The sequence below is a fragment of the Erinaceus europaeus genome, chromosome 15 (assembly GCF_950295315.1).
Source record: "Erinaceus europaeus chromosome 15, mEriEur2.1, whole genome shotgun sequence".
NCBI classification, from domain to species: Eukaryota; Metazoa; Chordata; class Mammalia; order Eulipotyphla; family Erinaceidae; genus Erinaceus; species Erinaceus europaeus.
In genome coordinates, this window is record NC_080176.1 from 55873292 (window position 1) to 55894184 (window position 20893).

At 37.1% G+C, this 20893-nt stretch overlaps 1 pseudogene; it reads right to left on the reverse strand.

Moving 5' to 3' along the window:
• Positions 1 to 17842: 17842 nt before the first annotated feature.
• Positions 17843 to 19678, reverse strand: LOC107522726 (ATP synthase-coupling factor 6, mitochondrial-like; annotated as a pseudogene).
• Positions 19679 to 20893: the final 1215 nt, after the last annotated feature.

Here is a 20893-nt window from a genome sequence, read left to right on the forward strand (position 1 = left end):
TTGTTCAAACTCCAAGTGGAGATGCTACCCAGGAAACTCCTTTTTCTAAACAAAGCAAGCTGACTTCATGCAATTACCACTCTTTTCTCTCTCTGTACCAACATGGGCCCCAATGAGAGGTCTGAGTTCAAACACAAGAAAAGTGCTTTGAAATGTCACTTGTTCACATCTGAGAAAATGCTGCCTTCTTTGCCCCCTACTAGTGTAATCAACTGTAATTTCAAATCAATATCTTGCCTCACCATGGATTGCTTTGTACATCCCATCTTCTCGTTGTTCTTTTTCTGCCTCATTACTTATCTCCTTCACCTACTGATATGAGTTGTTCCAGATACTAATGTAATTTTCCAGGCTGTGTGAAGCAGATTCTGCTCTTTGACAATCAGATCTGAGTTTTCCAGCATGTTACAGAAAACATTTATTTTCCGACTATTTGTTCTAGACTTTCAAGTGCATTATTTAGCTTAGTTTAAAAATGGATATTTGCTTTCACATTGAACTGTGGATTCTGCTCCAAATTAAAAAGATTTCTACTGGTCCCCATGGAGTCATTTCAGAGCAAAAGAGTGGCTAATGCAACCATTTTAGAATGTACAGGGAATACGTTGAAAGAAAGATTGTCTTTCACCAAATTGGTTTTCTCATCTTGCATTATTTATTATTGTCTAAATATATGTGGAAACATCACCTCTCTTTAACTTATCTATTTCTGAAGTTTTATTGTCGTCTTGGACTCATTCGACTTTTTTTTAAACACTTTGATTTAATCTTACTTGAGACAAACTTTTTCTTTCCCTTTATGTAGCCATATCCTACATTTCAACAAAGTCCTGCTTCCTTCATGAAGCTTCCCCTGATTATTCTATCTTGTGCTGTTTGAACTTTTCAAAACTATAACTGTAATCATGGGTCTTGTCTGAATCCCAGGATCTGACATTTGATCATGCTGCCTCATCTTATTCTCTCATTGTCACATATCTTCTGCCTAATATTCTTTCCGAACTGTGCTTTACTTATTCAGTCAGTCGTCACAAGTCTCTGAATCAATATCTCTTGATACTGTTATTTGTATATATTCTGAATTTATCATAAATTAATATCACTACACCTTATGTTTGCCATAAATAGATGGTAAATTTAGTGAAGACAACAGACTAATTCACTTCAAGCGTATCCCCATCCACTGATTTTCTTCTCCCTTTGCAGATATATAACTTCACATGCACTATATAACCTCTCACCACAAAAGTCAAATAAGTCTTTTAGAAGTTCCTCCTATATCAGTCTACTATATTCCATATCCTACCTCTGGAGAGGAATTCAGATATATAAATTTGAAAATAAAAACAAAAACAAAAATTTAATTAGATACCCTCAAAAAGCCCTGGTGGACTACATGAGTTGAAAACAATGAAATGCTAGGACCAAAGAACAGATAATGAATGACTTCATGCATATGAAAACCTAGAATAAGCAGATTCATATCGACAGAGTTTGTCTGAGACAGGAAGAAGGCATGGTCAAGAACACATACATTTTAATTTATTTTTAATAAATAGAGAATTTCTGTTTGTAACACTAAAAAAAAGTATTGAAAATTATTATTAGTTATAGTGGTAATCATTGTACAATACTGTCTATTTCGTGATAACTGAACAGTTACAATAATCAAAACATAACTTTTTGTTGTATGTGATTTAACACAATGTAAATTTATTTATCAATTTTATAAACACCCAAGGATTACTGTGTATTTTTATGTTAAAAAATGGAAACTATGTCATCATAGCCTCAAATCCTAAATAATCTGAGATTTATATATCTCTATAGTAACCCTCAACCTCCAGGCTTCCCAAACTGTTTCAAGTATATCCTGTAATATTTCAATAAAGAGATTCCACATAACATTTCTTGTTATAGAAATCTTACAATCAGCAGTGACCAACACTCTATCTGCCTCTTAGTGCCCAACACAAACCCATTCTAGAGTAAACCCATTTGTGGCCTACCTTTTGTTTGCCACGTCTTTCTCCTTTGTAATGCTGGGTACAACAATAGTAATATCTTCATAACTGTATCCTTATATACATACAAATTTTCCTCTTAGACTATAAGTGATAAAGAGTTGCAGAAGGGGCTCTGTTTTTTTGTCTTTCATTGCTTGCCTTTGTTGTGTCTGCACATGAAAGATGCTCAGTAAAACATCAACATATCCTGAACCCTACCTCAGAGTCCTGCCCCACTAAGGGAAAGATAGAAACAGGCTGAGGGTGTGGATGAACCTGCTAACTCCCATGTCCAGTGGAGAAGCAATTACAGAAGCCAGACCTTCCACCCTCTGTACCCCATAATGATCCTAAGTCCATACTCCCAGAGGGATAAGAATGGGAATTGTGTGGAGTTGTACCCCTCCTACCCTATGGTTTTGTTAATTTATCCTTTCTTAAATAAAAAATAAATTAAAAAAAAAAGAATGTGAAAACTTCCAATGGAGGAGATAGGATGTGGAACTCTGGCAGTGAGAATTGTACCCCTCTTATCCTATGGTCTTGTTGATTATTATTAAATAAATAATAACAATAAAAAATAAAGGTTGGGGACATAACTAGGAAAACTCAATCAAAAGTTAAATAATAATAAAAACATATTGAGTTAGTGGAATGAATGAGTGAAGATAAAAGTTTTATGTTGTGCCCCTATTACCTTTCTTCTGTGGTAGTCTTACCTCTTATTTGTGTGAGAAGCAAAATATTTGTATTCAGTCTTACTTCCCAAAGTATGAAACATAAAACAAAGAATTTTTTCTCACTCTAAAATAGTGATGTATATAATTGTTTCATTAGAGTAGATTTTGCTTCATGATCTGACATCCTTTACTATAGGGGAAAACTATGAGGTTGGGGAATCCTTGGAAACTTTTCAGCATCAGAAGTCTGTGCACCCAGCATGATGCTCTGAATAGTTTTTGTAAAGGGATATACATGGCTACCAAAAACCCTAATAAGAAAGTACTTACTACATAAAAGGAACTCTTTCCTGAAATAACTATGTTGAGGGCCATTGCCACTAGTTTGTAACAGAGATGAGATCTAAATCCACAAATTTAGATTTGGAGTCTGGAAAGGAGAAAATATTTACATTGTATTCCATTCTAGGATATATGAAAATACAACAAACTGAGGTGAATATGTTAAGAGAGTATTTTATCAGAGATCATGTAAATTAATTGCATTTGAAAATGAACTAGCCTTTATCTTAATTCAAGTATGAATTAGCCCATTGTTTAGAAACAACAAACATTTAAAAATGTGTGTGATATAAAAAACAAAATATGCAACCTTCCTAATATATCCCTAGCAATTGTAGGCTAGTTATAAAACATATATCTAGTCTCAATTTTTAATGTGTTTAGATAACAGAATCAGATAACATGCATCCGCACATATAAAATAATTAAAACCTGTCACAATATATTGTAGCATGCAGCCAAGTTTTACATGCATAAAGTTATGCATGACAGACTTACAAACATAATCCTCATAGTTCTAAAAGTTTATTAATAAATTATGTCATGATGCCATGGTACCTATCTATAAATTTCATGGCATTGTCTAAAGAGTGATGCACAAGTATTAATTGATTTTTAACAACTAAGTAATTTAGTATTTAACATTTCAATTCTTAATAAAAATATAATACAAAAAATTGTGAGTGAGTAGTGGCCATGGCTGTATAACAAATATAAAATATACAATCTAAAACAAAAATTACTATCTGTATATAACACTATTTGCAGACTGGCAAATCCACTGTGGCAGTTCTATTTTTTCATGCCTCTGCATTTTAAATTTTGATATCCTTTCTTGTATTTCCCTAGATCAGGAAGCAAGTGGTAAGACCTTTTCCACATTTCTGAAATAAAGTCATCCACAATTAAAATGGTTTACTGGAAACAGATGGACTTCCTGCAGAGATTAACCCAATTATCTTTGGTTTAAGAGCCAGAAAAAGCCATAAGATCATTATCTTACAAGACAAGAATTTTATCGTGATGCCAATCTCATTACATGAGTGAATGGAGGTGTTTAGTGATAGTTTTTCTGCATAAATATTCTTAATAGATTTAGTTTTTCAAACTCTTGGCTGCTCATTATTTTCAAATGAAAGAAACTTGACAGATGAATGGTGTGCATTTGAGAGGCCAGAGACTCTACTGTGTGGAATTTCCTTCACAGAAGCAAGGGTACTACTCTGAAAAAGCACAAAGATCTTCACTTGTAAATGCACATCTTTAATAATTAAAACTTTCATTACACGCATTTTATTTAGCAGCAAAGATTATAAAGTCTAGATATTTTACTAAATTATTTGTAATAAAAATACAGTGTACTAATAGAACAATTCCATTCTAATGGAAACACTGAAGTTGGGGCCGGGCAGTTGCGCAGCAGGTTAAGTGCACATGGTGCAAAGAGCAAGGGCGGGCATAGGGATCCCTGTGTTCGAGTCTCTGATTCCCCACCTGCAGGGGGGGTCACTTCAAAAGTGTTGAAGCAGGTTTGCAGGTGTCTATCTTTTCTCTCTATCTCTCTGTCTTCCCTTCCTCTCTCAATTTCTCTCTGTTCTACCCAACAACGACAGCAACAACAACAACAATAAACAACAAGGGCAACAAAAGGGAAAAAATGGCCTCCAGGAGCAGTGGATTCCTAGTGCAGGCACTGAGCCCCAGCAATAACACTGGAGGCAAAAAAAGAAAAGAAAAGGAAAAAAAAGAAAAGAAAAGAAACATTGAAGCATATCCAATTCAATGTTTGGATTTTTTATTGAGTGGGGTAACATTGAATGTAGTTTCATCATGCACCAGGACCACAAAATCCCCTTTCACCCCTTTCTCCCTCTCCTTCCCCATAGTCCTGCTTTGATGCAATACCCTGTGATCAGTCCATGTTTTACTTTGGGTTCTCCCTCCCTCGTCTTAAATATTAAGTCCCACTTAAAAGTGAGATCATTTGGTATTTTGTCCTCTTCTATTTGGCTGATCTCACTTAACATGATGTCCTCAAGTTCTATCCAAAATGATGCAAAGGAGATGACTTTATCATCTTTAACAGCTGAGTAGTATTCCATCATGTACATATATTGCAGGTGTTTTTTTAACCACTTATCAGATGTTGGGCATCTGCTTTGCTTCCAGATTTGGTCTACTACATATTGTGTTGCTGTGAATGTTGGTGTTCATAGATACTTTCTGATCAGTGTTTTTGTTTCCTTTGGGTAAATCCTCAGGAGAGGAGTTACTGGGCCATAGGGTAGATTCATTTCTAGTGTCCTGAGAAATCTCCAAACTATTTCCACAAGTGGTGAACCAATTTATACTCCCACCATCAGTGCAGAAGTGATCTTTTCACCCACATTCTCTCCAACATTTGTTTTTATTGTCATTTTTAAATTTGTTTTTAATTTATTTGTTATTGGACAGAGACAGAGAGAAATTGAGAGGGAAGGGGGAGACAGAGAAAGAGAGAGGCAGAGAGACCACTCCAGCCCAGATTTATCACTCATGAAGCTTTCCCCCTGCAGGTGGGGAATGAGAGCTTAAACCCGGGTTCTTGCGCACTGTGATGTGTGCACTCAACCAGGTGTGACACCACCTGGCCCGTTACTATCTTTTCTAACATGTGGCATTCTCACAGGCGTAAAGTGGTAACTAACTGTTGTTTATATTTGCATTTATGTGATCATCCTTGACTTTGAGCACCTTCTCATATGTCTATTGGCCATCTGGATCTCTGTCTCACAAAACTTTCTGCACATGTCTTCATCCTATTTTCTAACAGGGCTGCTTGTTTCAAAAGTGAACTCTACCAGGGAAAGTTAGAATTTATGCTTCTTTTCTGAGGATAGGGGTACCATTTGTTGAGAATAAACAGTTAAAATTATTAAGAGGACTCATATACATTGTCGGGCATTAAACCAGCCCCCTTTCCCACTCTGCTCCATCCTCCATTGCTGACACTATGGCCTATTTACATAATTATTGTTTTGCCTGAAAGATTCCCCACCCATTCCTTTGATCTATCTTCTTTCTACCTTGAGACCCACCCTGCCTGCAGGGTAACATTAATCCCACCAGTTAAAACCATTGCAACAGTTGCTAAGGAAGTTCCCAGTGTGCCTTTTTCCTTTCTCTGTCCCTTCTTTCTAGCCATTTCTGTTTCTGACTTGCCACTTCCGGTTTTACCCTATAAAAGTCACTTATGTTTCTGGTTTCTCTCTCTTCCCATGTCCCAACCTGGAGGAGGGCAGATGTGCAGACAGGGAGGCAGATACCGGCCTTTGTGGTTTGGTGCCACGTGGTTTAACCCACTGTGCTCACACCCAACTCTTGGGCTCCCGCATAAATAAAGAATTGTATTACCACACCACCACGAGTTTCTGGTCTCTCTCCCATGACGCAAGCCCAGCAATACATTCCAATACTATCTATTTCACAACTAGAAATGTTCATATCTAATCATTTAGAAATGTAGGAGGAAAAAAATGGGATGTACTTTATATCAAATGAAGAGTCTTATTTGTCAATAATGTGAAAGGATGAGATGACTAAGCATTAAAACATACAACTGTATCTAGCATTGATACTACATTGTGAAAAAAAATATGCTAGCTCTTTAAGAGCTATGGCATGAGTTTTTTTTTTTTTCTTTATTGGGGGATTAATGTTTTACAATCAACAGTAAATACAATAATTTGTACATGCATAACATTTCCCAGTTTCCACATTTCCATTCAACCCCCACTAAGGTCCTCTGCCATCATGTTCCAGGACTGAACTCTCCCCCTCTCAGCCCAGAGTCTTTTACTTTGGTGCAGTACATCAACTCTAGTCTAAGTTATGCTAGTGTTTTCTCTTCTGATCTTGTTTTTCAACTTTTTACAATTTTTATTGCGATTTTTTTGTTATTTTTTTCTTTATTGGAGGATTAATGTTTTATAATCAACACTAAATACAATAGTTTGTACATGCATAACATTTCTCAGTTTTCCACACAATAATACAATCCCCTCTAGGTCCTCTTCCATCCTGTTCCAGGACCTGAGCTCTCACCACTTCCCACCCCCAGTCCCAGAGTCTTTTACATTGGTGCAACTTCATTCCAAGTTCTGCTTAGTGATTTCCCTTCTGATCTTGTTTTTCAACTTTGCCTGTGAGTGAGATCATGCCATATTCTTCTGTTTCTGACTTACCTCATTTAACATGATCCCTTCAAGGTCCATCCAAGATGTTCTAAAAATGGTGAAATCACCATTTTAAATAGCTGAGTAGTATTCCATTGTGTATGTAGAGCACAACTTGCTCAGTCACTCATCTGCTGTTGGACACCTGGGTTGCCTCCAGGTTTTGGCTATCACAAATAGTGCTGCTATGAACATAGGTATATACAAATCTTTCTGGATGGGTGTGGTTGGTTCCTGAAGATTTATCTCCAGGAGAGGAACTGCAGGGTCATAGACAGGGTAAGTCTACTTCTATCCTTCTGAGAGTTCTCCACAGGGGTTGGACCCATTGACATTCCCACCAGCAATGCAGGACGGTTCCTTTGTCCCCACAACCTCTTTAGCATTTGTTGCTGCTATCCTTTCTGATGTATGACATTATCACAGGTGTAAAATGGTATCTCACTGTTGTCTTTATTTGTATTTTAAGGCAAGAATTCTTATGACACTAAGTAACTTGCCTATTTCTGGTCAAGATAAGATGATACCTAAATAATTTAAAAAAAAAAATCCTACAGCTTTATTATGATTTTTGAGAGAGAGAGAGAGGCGGGGGCCACACATCACCAAGGCTTCCTTCACTGTGGTGGTAGCAGGTCTCAAACCTAGGTCATACACATGGAAAATCAATGTACTATCCAAGTGAGCTCTTTTGCCAGACCTTACCTTGAAAGGTTAACACTGTTTATATGATAGATTATATATCCCTTTCCCTTTACTCAAGGATAGTATTGGACATTATAATCACAGCACTTAAAGTTCATGGTAATTTTATGACTCAGAAAAATGCATGACTTAGGGGGCCAGGCTGTGGTGCACCTGGTCAAGTATAAACATTTCAGTGCGCAAGGACCCAGGTTCAAGCCTCTGGTCCCCACAAGTAGAAGGAAAACTTCATGAGTGGTGAAATAGAGTTGCACATGTCTCTCTGTCTCCCTCTGTATCTCCCCTCCCCTCTCAATTTATCTGTCTCTATCCAGTAACAAATAAATACAATCAAAACATTTGTTTAAAAATGTTTGATTTTATGTGCTTTGAAATCAGAAAAAAACTGAGTATAACATTTATTGAATATATATACCTATACATATATATGTTTTTAATATCTCATATACATACAAAATAACACTATAAAATTCAAGGGAAACATATAAATACCTATAGTAATAGAGAAAGCATATAAAATTGGATAATTAGGAAAAGATACAAAATGTATAGAGGATAATATAAGAATTATATTAAAAAAATCTAACAGGATCAAGTGCTTCATTATTATACTATAAGTAGATGAACATGTTGTGAGCGTCTACACTGGGCCTGGAGAATAATATATAGGAGCTCATACGAAGGACAGAGTAATATAAAGCAGAATGAGTAAGGATTGCTTCAGAGAGAATGCAGAATTGAATTATGACTTGAAGAACTACAGCACATGGACATAAAAAGGACTAGGATATGAATCATGAAAGGAAAGACAAGAGAAAAATCTAAGAGGTGGGTCAGCATACAGAAGGTTTGGGGGTCTGTTAGTAAATTTATTGGTATTCTATATATTAAAATGGAGCCCCAGTTACCCTGTGGACAGTGCAAGTGTTATTGGAAAGGGCTTGTCATCATTGTGAAACCACAGGGCCTTTTCAAATAGAACTTTTGTGGACAGACATAGATAATGGAGATGTTAAAACAGGCCATGTCTCTTTTCTGAAGGAAAAAAGGGGGAAAAAAACTGCAATGTTTCCTTTCCTCTTGCTATAACAATTCAGAGGAAGAAAAGAAGTCTATCATTCAACTGATCCTCAGAAAAAAAAGACAGGCAAGGTCATGTCCCCTCACACAGAGAGACACAGCCTCAGAGAGACCTGGTCTGTGATCTGCTCCCTATTAGGGCGGTGTGGTTTCTCTTAATAGGGCCCTGACCGTGTTTCAAGTAGCAAATCTGTCCAGCAGAACACGGTGAGCTATTGTTATCATTTATTCTGATCCATGGAACCCAGTTGATAAAAAGGTTAGAAATGCCACCTCCAGACATGTACTACATCAGATGCGCTTAAAACTGCAATTTAGGTGGAGCTCTGAATAGTTTCTGCCTCTCCTGTCATCTCTGGGCAGAAGTAATAATCTACAATAATAGCAGTTCTTTCTGCTTCTATCTTAGTATTACAGGAATGAATATCATCTACAAGCTATTTGGGAATACATGTCTACATATAATCCTAGCAATACAGAGGGTACCTTGATTTTTGAACTGGTCAATGTGCATAAATACAGGATATTATGAGAGATAAAATAATAGAGAAGGATAAAATTTTATTTGTTTCCCATGTCATGTTTTGCTGGAATTATTTGAAATATTTTAAATACCTACATATGCCTTCCTGTCCTTTACACTCATTAATTACTCATGTTTCTATTTCACTGTTCTCAATCAGAACATTTTATGATGTTATCTAGTATTATTTTTAAGTTTTTATATGTATACCTGTATTCCTAAACACCCCCTAAATGCAAAAACTGGTTTTATATATTTTTAAATATATTTTATTTTATTATTAATGAGAGAAAGAGAGAGAGAGAGAGAGATACACAGAGAGGGATACAGAGAGAAAGGTCAGAGCACTGTTCAGCTCCAGCTTATTGTGTTGCTAGGGATTGAACCTGGGTTCTCAGAGCCTCAGACATGAAAGTCTTTTTGCAGAATGCTATGCTCTCTCCTTAGCCCTTGGTTTTATATCAATGCATTCAGATTACCCAAATAAAAATAATTTCCTGTTTGATGTTGTTTCTATGCAAAATTTCAATAAAGAAGAAGCTGACAAAGAAAAATAAACACAGGCATAAAAGAATTTAAAAAAAATATTCTGAGGGTCAGGCAATAGTGTAGCAGGTTAAGCTCACATGGAGCAAATCACAATGACCAGCGAAAGGATACCAGTTCAAGTCCCCGACTCCCCATCTGCGGGGAAAAGGGGGTGGCTTTACAGCAGTGAAGCAGGTCTGCAGGTATCTGTCTTTCTTTCCCCCCTCTCTCTGTCTCCCCTCCTCTCTCAATTTCTCTCTGTCCTATCCAACAACAATAACAGGAATGACAACAGCAATAATAACGACAAGGGCAAAAAAATGAGAAAAATGGCCTTCAGGAGCAATGGATTCGTAGTATAGGCACTGAGCCCCAAAAATAACCCTGGAGGCAAAGAGAAAAAAAGAATGAAAAAATTCTGGGGAGAGCACACAGCTGATCCCATATGGGAACTTCTTCTATTTCTTCAGGAAGTGAACTGATGTTTCGAGAGCTAATTCTTAATCTTAGTAGATACTTCAATCAAGTAAAATTGAGTTACTTTAGGTAGACTTGTCCATCAAGAACTCATAGATGTATTAGATTATTTAAGGAAGAAATACAAATGATAGTTGAAACCCAGCTTAGGCAAACATAAGAAATAAAAAACACACAAAGCAAGAGCAGCCTGAAAGCAAATCACTGAATTTAATAAATACAGTCAAAGTGATACTAGAAAACAAATAATCACTTGCACATATAAGAGCTGATACTCCTCTGTTACCACTTCCTAGCCCTGGAGAATCCTATTTGTCAAGACCTGAATCCTGTTAATATTCCCATAAAGAACTTTTGTTACAGCCAATAATGAGATGGAGCCCAAGATAGGCAAAAAGAGCTTATTACACTGGTGGGCCAGAGCTTGGAATACTCCAGAGAAAGTGCTTGGCCCCAACCTTGGGTTAAGCTGCCCAAAACAGCCTATTCCAAGCCTATAAGCACAAGCAAGACAGGAAGTACAGAAGCAAAATTCAAAGCAGTTAGCTCTTGAAGTTATAATTACAGGGGATTTTGTAACCCGCCACCATAAATAGCAAAGACATTTTCAATTAGCAGCTACACTGTTCAGGGGATGGAATATTCCATTCAACATATGACAGAGTAGTCTGGCCTAGTTCTGACCCAACATGTTCTTAGACATTCCACTTCTCTTTGTTTTCTACTTGTCTATTTTTCTTAATTTTCTTTCTAATGGAAGCTTTTGGGTTTCTGGCTCCATGGTTTTACTATTGGTTGTGGGAGCTTGTTTAGTTTACTTTTATTTTTCATTTGAATGTTAGGATACTTTATCACTGGAATGAGGTCTTATTTACCAAGACAGACAATATACATTTTCATTATATTTAAAAATTTAAGGACATGTACAACAAGTATCAAACCTAAGTTTTCAAGCCCAGGAGAAAGATATCACCACTGACAGAGGTAAATTGGGAAGAACCAGTGTGTTAAGAATATAAACAATTTTATTTTCATTCAACTGAGGCTGATGTCAATATGAGAGACACAAAACTCTCATTAAATAAGTAAATCAGTCTTTTTAAAACTAAATTAACTCTGGGGTGAAAATTTGAAACTAATTTAGAAAAGCTTATGAACAAAATGAATTTTCATTAGATATGTAAAAGGAGGAACCTTTATATGCAATTAGAAATTTTCATAAAATATATAAAAGATTTTTGCATGTAAACTGGGAGTGAATGAGACTTACTAGGGATGGGGAGCCACAGTATCATTAACTGTGAAAGCATTTATTTCATTGATTCCTTACTGAATAAAAATTGAGGTAGTGAATGTTAGAGACCTAGGAAATAGGGAGAAGACAATAATAAGAGCCTCCATAGTTTTTAATGATATTATTTTCCTGTATAGTAATACACAAAATACTAGTAAGAACTGGGCAGTACACAAAATACTAGTAAGAATTGGAAATAAAAACATTATGTAACATGAAAATACAATTTTCACGTGTGACCTAGGAAAGCCACTCAGTGACAGACCAGAGGATTTGCATGTGTGAGGCCTTGTTTATTTACTTATATTATTGTATTTATTTAAGTTTTAGTGGAGGTTTAACACATGTGCAATTTCACTACTATGCCATTTTTTATTTATAGAAAGAGATAAAGACAGAGACACTACAGCACTAGCACTTGGCACAGCCCATAAGGTGTTAGAATTTAATCAGGATCACGCCCATGAAGACACACACCCATGCTTGCCTTTACTGGTTTATCTCTCTTTCCTAGTGTTCTAACTAAGAAAGAATAGTGCATTACCAATAATGATGATAACAAGATAAAAAGCATGGAATAAAGGACAGAAATCAAAGGGGCTGCGAGGTGGCGCACCTGGTTAAGCACGAAGAACATAGTACGAAGAACAAGGATCTCAGTTCAAGCCTCTGGCTACCCACCTGCAGAGGGGTGGCTTGCACAAGTGGTGAAGCAGGTCTGAAGGTGTCTATTTTTCTCTCCCCCTCTCTATCTTCCTTTATCCCCTCTCAATTTCTCTCTGTCCTATCCAATAAAAATAAAAAAATGACCACCAGGAGCAGTGGATTCGTAATGCCCACACCCAGCCCCAGCCCCAGCCCCAGCGATAATAACCCTGGAGGCAAAAAAAAAAAAAAAAAAGACAGAAATCAGGCTGTATAATTCAATTCTCTCCCTGGATTTTTATAATCACAGTATCATCCTAAAGTAATTGATATTCCCACTGTACATCAAGAGATTTTGTTACTATTCCACGACAACTCAGTAACAATTGCTAAATAAATCAACAAATTTGCATATCTAATCTTCCAATGTAACTAAGGTGAAAACAAGTCAGTTCAGTTCTAGACAATGACAGTGAGCTATCATACATGTACTCTAAGAGTTTCCTCCCACACATATACAACTTTAGGCATATCCCCTTTGTTGGATTTGGTCAAGGTTGCTTGATTTCAGCTACCAGTCCTACAATACACTTTTTCTTGCTTTCTTGTTACTCTGATTATCGCACTCTCTTTGACTCCTTCATTTACTATGAGCAGATCTCTTACCTCAAGGACTTTGAAAATATTTTTAACTGTATCATAGTGTTATTCTCCATATCTTAGAGTAATTCATCCTTGCACTGGACATCAAAGAACGTAGTTACTAAATATGTAAAGATAAATAAATGCCTGAGTAAATAGTCCTCTGTGATTAGACTTAGAACTACTAACTTGGTAATCTAGCTGAATGGCCTAAAGAGGGCACCATAAGTTTTCTAATTAAATATTTATTACTTCTCCCTAGACATCATTCAGATTTTATGATTTGTTAAAGTTGCATAAAATTGCATGACTGAAACACTTGAGGCAATAGATGTGGGTCAATGGGTGAATGGTTTCTTTCACCAATATTAATGGCAGGGTAGGATGAGTTTGGAATTTTGAGGACTTTACACAGGCACTAAAATATTTTGTGGAATATAGACTAACACCATCATTTAAATATAAGGAAAAAGAGGTCTTATGTTACAAAGCAAGTTCCCTAAGTTCAGACAGCCAACCACTGACACATTAGAAATAGAAAATTGGAAGATTTAATGACAGTTCCCTTATAAATCATTCTACTAAATGAAGTAGCCAAATAAAATCATCTGTGGCCATGTGGTTTCAGAAATGAATGTCACTAAAATATTTCTTATTTATTTACTTATTTATACTGCCACCAGTGTTACTGCTGTCTGCACTATGAATCCACTGCTTCCAGGGGCCTTTTAATTTTTTTTTCTTTTTCTTTCTGTCTTGTTTGGTAAAGTACAGGAGTGGAAAGTGTGAGTTGGATCTCCAGGACCACATAAGCATCACATACCAGGTGTTGTGATGTTTTCTTATTAATATTATAAGTAAAACTTTTTTAAAAAATAAAGGTAACTGTGATGGTGGTGCATACATGTTACAATATACAAGGACGAGGGGTTAAGGCCCTGGTTCCCACCTGTAGGGGGGAAGCTTCGTAAGGAGTGAATCTGTGCTGCAGGTGTCCCATTTCCTCTTCTTTTCTACTTGTGCCTCTGTTTCAATCAAATTCCTATCAACTAAAAAGAAAAGAGTGGGGGCAATAGGAAAGGTGAACTCATCATGCAGGCACTGAACCCCTTCAGTAACCCTGGCAGCAATTTAAAATATATATACATTTGTGGGAGCCAGGAGGTACCGCAGTGGATTAAGTGTGCATGGCACAAAGAGCAAGGACTGGCTTAGGGATCCCGGTTTGAGTTCGCGATTCCCCACCTGCAGGGTGGGTCGCTTCACAAGTGGTGAAGCAGGTCTGCAGGTATCTGTCTTTCTTTCCCCCTCTCTGTCTTCCCTTCTCTCGATTTCTCTCCATCCTATCCAACAATAACAACAATAAACAACAAGGGCAACCAAAAGGGGGGATTTGTGTTTAAGATGGCTTAGATTGTGCTGTGTTCCACGTGAATAGAGATACTGCGTACAGCTCAGCCATGAGTCTCTGGTTGTCTGTCTCCCGCTCGTGAAGCTAGACTGACATAATGGTGCCTGAAACAGGGACCAGCACCAACGTGGGACCTAAACCGCCCATCCCCCAGATAAGTAAACTTGGCTACCCATCCACCATGGGTTGCCTTTCTACTAATGAAGAGGTTTGCCAAAGCCTCTACTGTTTCTCTGTCTCTGGAACATTTTGCTCTGGGCCACACTTTGGTTCCCTGACAGGGAACTCTAGTTTCTTGTGACCCTGATCCTAGAGCTTGGGAGATGCACAGAGATTTCTCCTTGGGTTTTCTAGATTCCCTCTCCCATGTTTCCGGAGCTGCTGGCTTTTCAAAGACTGACCCTGAGCAGTTCATAGACTTTGCAAACTGTTGCCTTGAGGACTATACAATGCCAAATAGCCCCTCTGCTTGGCGGGCCATGCCCTCCCACCTACAGGTCCTGCACTTTGAGGCAGGAAACTCCCCCTCATTACGAACCCTTGCCCCCCCCCAAGACAGGGAACGTTCCTTTACACACCAAGCCTTCCCTTGACATCACACTGGCTCTTACTGCTCCCCTACTTGTCCCTTCCTGTTTTGTTATATCATTCAGGTTTATGCCCAAAAGGTTTCTGCTCACCCCTACACTACTATTCCTCTGTCACAGATGGAGTCTTTTACAGACATTGACCCATCCTAATGCGGTGACTAGATAGAAAGATAAGGAAAGATGTAGAAATTTTGTGAGGAGATGGTGGAGCCTAGCAGAGCTTAACCTATGAGATGAGTCCCTCCAGGTAAGTCTCTCTCTCTCTACAGAGGGGTTGAGCACAGGGAGGACACATAATCTCACAAGTTTGGCGGCCATGTAAGTCTTCCCTCACCCACAAAAACATCCTACATCTTCCCACCTGAGCATGGCATTCCTTAAAAACATTAAAGCCTGCTCCACTCTAAATTTCCTATACTGTGGCCATTAGATATAAGGAAAGGGGGAGATGCTGGGAAATTGTGCAGATGCAGTCACATCTGCCATGTTGCCCCCTCAGTCTATTGCTAGTTCCCATGAGAGTTGGGACATTCTCAGAGAGCCTGTTCTGCCATGTTGTGCCCTCAGGGCATTGTCAATACCCTGTGATAGTTGGAGTGCTATGGTTACTCCTCCCCCTTCCCATTCTCGAGAGAGGTATTCCCATAAAAGCCCTTTTTCTTCTGTACCTCACTCTCTTGCCCACCTTTCACTTTGGTGATTAGACGCAGGGAAGGTTGCTGTGCGATGTGGCCATTTTTGCTACCTCCACATGGCCCAAACTGCTGTTCTCTCACTCAACTCTGAGGTGCCAGTGCAAATAAAGGATTGAGTTCCATTTCTGCTCCAAACCTCCTTTTTCTGAGTCCCGCCGCCACAAGTGACATATACATATTTTAAATATATACATACATATATATTTAAATGAAAAATTATAATTTAGTTATTCTGCCATATACTTTGATTTTTACATTTTTAATGTGTACACTTCACAAATTATAATTTCAACCATTAGTTAGGAGTTACTAGTTAGCAATAGAATAGAGAAATGCACATTTTGGTTGATTTTGTTTTTTCTATTCATTTGATCAGAGCACTGCTCTTCTTCAGTTTATTGTAGTCTCAGAGCTTCGTCTTGGGACCTCTGATGTCTCAGGTATGTGAGTCTGCTGCACAACCCACAGTGTTCTTACTAGGTTATTCTTAGAGATGAGTATGGCTATAATAATGATGCTACTCCAGAAAATTTGGAGAAAAGTACACATCTGAACTTCTAAATTCTTTTCTTTTAATATAGCAACAAAGTTTCATTAAAACATTTTTTACGATTATTATTTTTACCAGAGCACTACTCAGCTCTGACTTATGGTGGTGCCAGGATTGAACCTGGAACTTCAGAGCCTCGGGTATAAGAGCCTCCTTGCAAAACTATTATGCTATACACTCCCACTTCATTAAACAACCTTATTGAATGTTATTTCTCAAATCTTCTCAATTTTTTAATCATAAACAGTCTTAGCTTTCATTAAATATTTCATTGTTTTTTTTTTTTACTTTTTTATTTAATTTTGTAGGACAAAGAGAAAGTGAAATTAAATAGGGATAAAGAGGGAGAGACAGAGAGACACCTGCAGCACTGCTTCACCACTTGTGAAGCTTTCACCCTGTATGTGGGAACCAGGTACCCTCATTAAATATTTTGACCAGTTTAATCATTTCCTACAGGATATACTTTGATAAAGATTTGTACACTTAATAGGATGATACATGCCTCATCTATCATATACTGACTCAATAAGCATATTCCTTAATTAGTTTATCCATCAAGTGGAATGATAATGGAAAGCAGTATAGGTCTTGTTTTATCATAAAATAAAATATCAGTAGTTTCATAATTTTTGGTACCAGAATCAACAATCAGAAGAAATAAAACCATATTATAAATGGTCTAAAATATTATCAGGTAGTTAACATATATTGTCACATTTCTAGGATAAAATAGTTACATGGTAATTTAACTTCTTTGTGATTGAAGTACTTACATAATAGAAAAGCATAGAATCTGGAAATCAATCCAACTTCAAATATTGGCTTTCTGACTTTTACTATATACCATAAGACATTCTTTAGATAAATCATGTAGCACATAGATCCATCATAAGCCATACCTAGGATGTAGTGATAAAATTTCTGTAATAAATAATAGTAATATATAACATTTAGGTAGGAAAATTTAATATCCTGGTTCAAATCAAATTTACATTATCTCATGTCCTGCAATAACATACTTTACTGAGTGAGAGAACTGACAGACTGGGAGTTCAACATTCAACACTTGGGTCTTTCAGAGTTCAAGTATACAGTGATCATTAAGCTATGCAATTCAACAAATAACAGATGCTATTTGACTTGAATCTCCTAAAACATTCAAAAATCCATGGAACATTTGGTTCCTGCCTAGTTCTTGCTCAGATAGATCATTCTAGATAATCCATAGTAAGGCAAAAAAAAAAAAAATGATTAAAAGTACCTAGAGATAAACTTTATCCAAATATTTTAGATTAAAAGAAATAAATGAAAAGAAATTGACCCAAAAGTGAACTTTGACTGAATCCTAATATCATTACATTTTACCACTATTCTATATTTTTTGGTAAAATGACTCATAGTTATCCTTGTACAACTGAGTGAGATAAGCCAGAAAGAGAAGGATGAATACAGGATGATCTCACTCATGGACAGAAGTTGAAAAATAAGAACAGAAGGGAAAAATACAAAGCAGAACTTGAGCTGTTGGTGTACTGCACCAAAGTAAAGATCTCTGGGTCAGGGGGTAGGGTTCAGGTCCTAGAACATTATGGCAAAGGAAAACTTGTGTGGAATACAGAGAAATGTTGCACATGTACAAATTACTGTATTTTACTGTCAATTATAAACCATTAATCCACCCAGTAAAGAAATTAAAAAAAAAATCAAACACCAAAGTCTCTGAAGCTTGGGAAAACCCTTGTGTTGACTTCAGCCCTGAAATGTGCTGGTGAGAGCAATGGGACCACACACTGACCTCAGATTCCTATCTTCTTCAATCACTCAAGTCTAAAAACCTTATGGAAGGGAAGTAAGGAGGAAAAAGAAAGGTTAAGCTAGTGGTTATAGACAAAATTGCCTCCATTTTTTATGAATTCTATGTTCTCTTACTCTTTTAGCTGAAATAGTATTACTACAGTAAAGAGTTGAAACAGGATGTGCTACCAGAAGAATGAACAGGGAGTTCCAGTCTTTGTCCCAGGATAAACCCAGAAAACACTACTGGGTCATGTTCTGTGTTCCCTGTCATCACAGTCCTGGGATTAGTTTTAGGAAGACTGAGAAGTGTAAGAAATATGAACATGTAAACAATAAGTTTCCCATGAACAAGTGCAAGTGCTGGTTTCATAATTAATACAGATTTTAAAACTACTCAGTACTTGAGAGAAAACAACACAGTATTAGTAATCACAGCAGTCAGAAGAGTAATAAACTATTTAATTTGAGTTTGGATTTTAGATTTGCAGCCCCCACACTAACACAGCAGTTTTCACTGATATTTCTTCACTCAGCCTTTCACTTCTTTAGCAGTGACCTCCTATTCAGTTTATTAAATCTCTTTCCTAAATCCCCAAACTCAATTCAAGGCCTCCATCACTTTCTCTCCCCTCCCTCCTGCTTTCAAACCTACCTATCTTAAAGCCCTTTTCCTTCCATTTGCTCTCGAAAAAAAACTCTGCAGCCCTTGCCACAATTCCTTCCCAGATGCTGCTAACAACAAATTATTCCCCACGGGTTTCAGCTAGGATTTCACCCCTGTTACATTTGGCTCTCAGGACACATTTGTTGAACTCAAAAGCCTTTTAACCATCTTTTTTTTTTTTTTCTTCCTCAGGAAAACTCATAACAGCATGCATTTTCTCTCCCCAGAGCAACTGTCAGGCCCCAGAAATAATGAAACAGGGAGAAAAAAAAAAGAAGCTATCAAGCACAGCTTTGATAGTTGACCTATTTGATCACTATCTTTATCCATGAGTATACATTTTTTTCTTTTCTACTTTTTTTCCCCCAGCATCATTATATTATTTTTTTGGAATCAGGATTAAAATAATATTTGACAGTGGTGAAATGTGTGTTTATTTTCTAATACTTTCAACAGTTGTAAACCTAATGTAAGACCAATTATCAGATAAATCATATATAACTTCTTCAAGACTGAGGTTTGTCGTGGACTTCAAATTTGGGTTCTTCAAGTGTGAAGATAAGGGAGGGCATATATGTCTGCTCTGCCAAACATTTGCTTAAGCTTTAAAAGCTCCCTGTCCAAATCTTGTTAATACTCTGGTCCAATATCCACCAGTACTACAGATGACTGTCTTAGTTTTGTATTCTCTAATCTTGCCCACAAAGAGTTTCTGTACAGATTCAAGTTTCTTATTAAATGCCACTGCTGTAACACCAGTGTGACTTCTCAAATGGACCGAGACTACACATCATATGAATGAGGATAACCAGAAGAGCCTCTAAAGACTCATGGTGATTCTGTATAAACAGGAAGCATCTCAGAGGTTAGTTTCAGTTAAAGACCTGTATTTATATTCAACTGATAATAGGTGGGGCATTACCAACTAATGCTGAGTCCCCAAACTTAAGACTTTCTTTTTCTAACATTCTCTATAAACCTGAAAGATTCAGCATTGTTCACCAACCCACCCATCATGTGCCCCATATTCTTCTAGTCTGATGGCACTATAAATAAATAGCTCTGCAAACAAACAAAAAAAAACTTGTTTTGTTCTTCATTTTAACCAAAGAACAACATAGTTATATGGACAAACAATGATAGAATGAGACTAGCTCTTGTTAATTTTCACCTATTTATTATGGATCTGTGACAGTCATTGTTCTAAGCATTTTTTTTTTCTGATTAAAGTAATGAACCCTTCCCTCATAGATGATATGGACATAGACCTCTGATAGATCCTTGTCTCTACCACCACTGGTCACACCTATTGAGGATACTATTATATGCCCTCTTGTGGGCTTCTTCAGGACTATACCCTCATTATGAACTAGCAATGGCAAGGTCTGCCTCACTCTTCAAAGGGAGGTTGGGTCATCCTATTTTGTCACTCAAGGAAAACTGGTCCTGAAATGAGTGCATCTAGAATTTTCCTAGCTGTGACTATGGACTGTGAGATCAGTCTGACAGGGATTCAGGTTGTACAGGGTCCTATGCTAAATATGAATGGAGATGGACATAATATCTGAGAACTTCTCTAGTCTAGACAAGATAAAAGACATAAAGGTTCAAGAAACCCAGAGGATCCCAAACAAAATTAATCCAGAATTAAAGACACCAAGACACATCATATTTAGAATGGAAAGAAATAAGGAGAAAGAAAGGATCCTGAAGATTGCAAGAGAAAAACAAAGAGTCTCCTACAGAGGAAAACCCATAAGATTAGCACCAGACTTCTCTACAAAAACACTACTGGCAAGAAGAGAAAGGCAAGATATCTATCAATTATTCAGTGAGAAAGGTTTTCAACCAAGAATACTGTATCATGCTAGACTGTCATTCAGACTAGATAGAGGCATAAAAACCTTCTCAGACAAACAACAGTTGAAGGAATCAACTATTGCCAAGCCTGCCCTGAAAGAAGTTCTGAAAGGTCTCCTATAAACAGTCAGACCACCATAAATATGCAGTATATATCTGAACACTCTACAACTCTACAATAATGGCA